The sequence below is a fragment of the Sparus aurata genome, chromosome 10 (assembly GCF_900880675.1).
Source record: "Sparus aurata chromosome 10, fSpaAur1.1, whole genome shotgun sequence".
In the NCBI taxonomy this organism is placed as follows: Eukaryota; Metazoa; Chordata; class Actinopteri; order Spariformes; family Sparidae; genus Sparus; species Sparus aurata.
This window is the reverse complement of record NC_044196.1, coordinates 12101210-12103706: the sequence shown is the minus strand read 5'-3', so window position 1 is coordinate 12103706 and position 2497 is coordinate 12101210.

Sequence of the window (2497 nt, the reverse complement as noted above, 5' to 3'; positions counted from 1 at the left end):
AAAAGATGTTACCATAGTAGCTCAAAATAACAGTTTTTAAAACACTAAAACCCATTGGCTGAACAAAGTTTGCAGTTGCCTGAACTCATTTAGCTAATTAAGCAGTCTGTTGTCAACACATTAAACCATTTCACATGGTAAAACACAATTTGCAGATATCACTTAGACATTTCAGCAGAACTCTAAACACATTCTCATTCTCAAAACACATTCTGCACTCTAATACACATGTCATCAATACTGGTAAACACAAGTGGCAACAATCAAATACAAAAAGAACACATGCCATTCATTAAACGCGACCACTCAAAATCGATTTCAATTGTTTCAAATCATGTGACACAACAAATATAAGCCAGTTCAGAGAGCAAACAGGTTGTTGAAGGTGGGACGGAGAAAGTCTAAGAATGGATTGGAAGCAACAATGTGAGAGGACGAGGATGAGTGTGGGAGGAGGAGGGCAAGAGAAGAGAGAAGACAAAAAGTGGAAATATCTAATGAAATTCGAGCAACAGTCATTGACTGCTTGAAGCAGGACTTAGAATGCAACCAAATTTGAGCTGGTTTTCTGTGTCCACCATAGTAAGGACATTAGGAGAACACTGTAGTACAGTGTATTGTAGGCTGTATACTGTACAATAAACAGATTGTCTGGCCCTGAACATTGTGCTTTCCATTTGTTTACAGTTCTGACTGCTCAATAGATTTTGACTGGTTGCAGGTTCATATCAACAAAGAACAAGAATTACAGTATCGACAGTATCTTATTACAGTAAGGACAAGTTTGTGAGATGCAGGATACAGTGCTGTAAAAATAGGGGTACAAGGAGGAGGAGGAAAAAAAATTGCAAAGAGCAAAGCAGAGTATAATTTCTGATCAATTTTGAGCTACTATGATAGAACATGTTTTCATTCATCAAAAGACAGTGACAGAAAAATATTAAATTTGTTTTGAGATTACAGTTTTTGCCTAACGCTTAAACACTAAAAGTGGTTGCTATGCCCAAAGCATCACAACCTCTAACTTTGGTGACCATGCCCTAAACAAAAGCACCAACCCTGTAAACACAATATATGCTTTGCACTGTGTTTGAAATTCTCCAACACACGTCTTGCAAAACACTACACACTGTTTTTTACATAAGACACATCGTTCAAAAAGGAAGACTCATGCAATCATTGGGAAAACACATCTATTTAAAATACAAAACACAACTAGAATTGGAAAAGCACACAGACTCACACACATGAAAACATTTAAAGTCTAATTGTAGACCAACCAGTCTAAACCATAGCACTACAAATTCACCTGATGTGAGCTCAGCTCCTTTGTGCCAACTTTGGAAACGTGGAGGCAGAAAGAGGAAGAGAGATTGTAAGAACAGCAGCAGGACGAGGAAGAGGACGAAGAAGAGGAGCAGGCAACAGTGACACTGCATCACCACTCCATCCTCGGTCCCTACAACACAGCCCTCATTATTCACTTTCTGGACACACTTCATGACACAGTAGTCCAGGACGGGCCAGAGCAGCCGCAGTTTGTTGTCATCTGGGATAATGTCAGTTTACATCGGGCTGCTCTGGTCCAGGACTGGTTCACCAACCATCATAGATTTATTGCACTCAACTTGCCACCATACACCCCATTTTTTTAAAAGATTTTTTTGAGGCATAGACACCTTTATTTGACAGTGGATAGACGGAAAGGGGAGAGAGAGGGTGTGACATGCAGTAAAGGTCCTCTGGCTGGACTCAAACCAGGGTCCACTGTGTGAGTGGCATGCTCTCTAACCACTTGACTACCTGTGCAGCCCATACACCCCATTTTTGAATCCAGTTGAGGAGTTCTTTTCAGCATGGCGCTGGAAAGTTTATGACCGTCAGCCACATGCCCGCATGCCTCTTCCATGGCTTGTAGAAGAGGCATGCGGCGACATTAAGGTGAGGTCCATACAGGGTTGGATACGACATGCAAGGTGATATTTCCCCCGTTACTTGGCAAGGGAGGACATTGCCTGTGATGTGGATGAGGTGATGTGGCCAAATGCCAACAGGAGACAGGATCCACAGCCTAAATGTCTTCCAGTCATTTTCTTACAACACTACGTTTTGTAGAACATTGTAGTTGTATCTCGTCTTTGTGTTTTTTTGTTTTTTTTACTTTTGCAAAAACCTGAAAAACTAAAAAAAAAATCGTAAGTGTCTCCATTTTGTTTTCATGTGTGTAGATCAACTGTAGTGGATCAATCTTTCAAAAAAAAAAAAATATATATGAGACTTTTAAAGTCAAAAACCATCCAAAGTACTGAATCCAGCTGTGTTTTGCATAAAACACATCTGTGTGTTGTTGCTGCTAGGAAAGTGTAATTCAAAGGTGCGTGTGTTTAAAGCTTTGATGCTAAAAACAGTTTTGAAATGGGATTGTTAGGTTTTGTTTCAAGAGTTTCATTTGCCATATAAGTTAGGAGTTTATCTCCGTGTGCTGTGTCTTACTCAG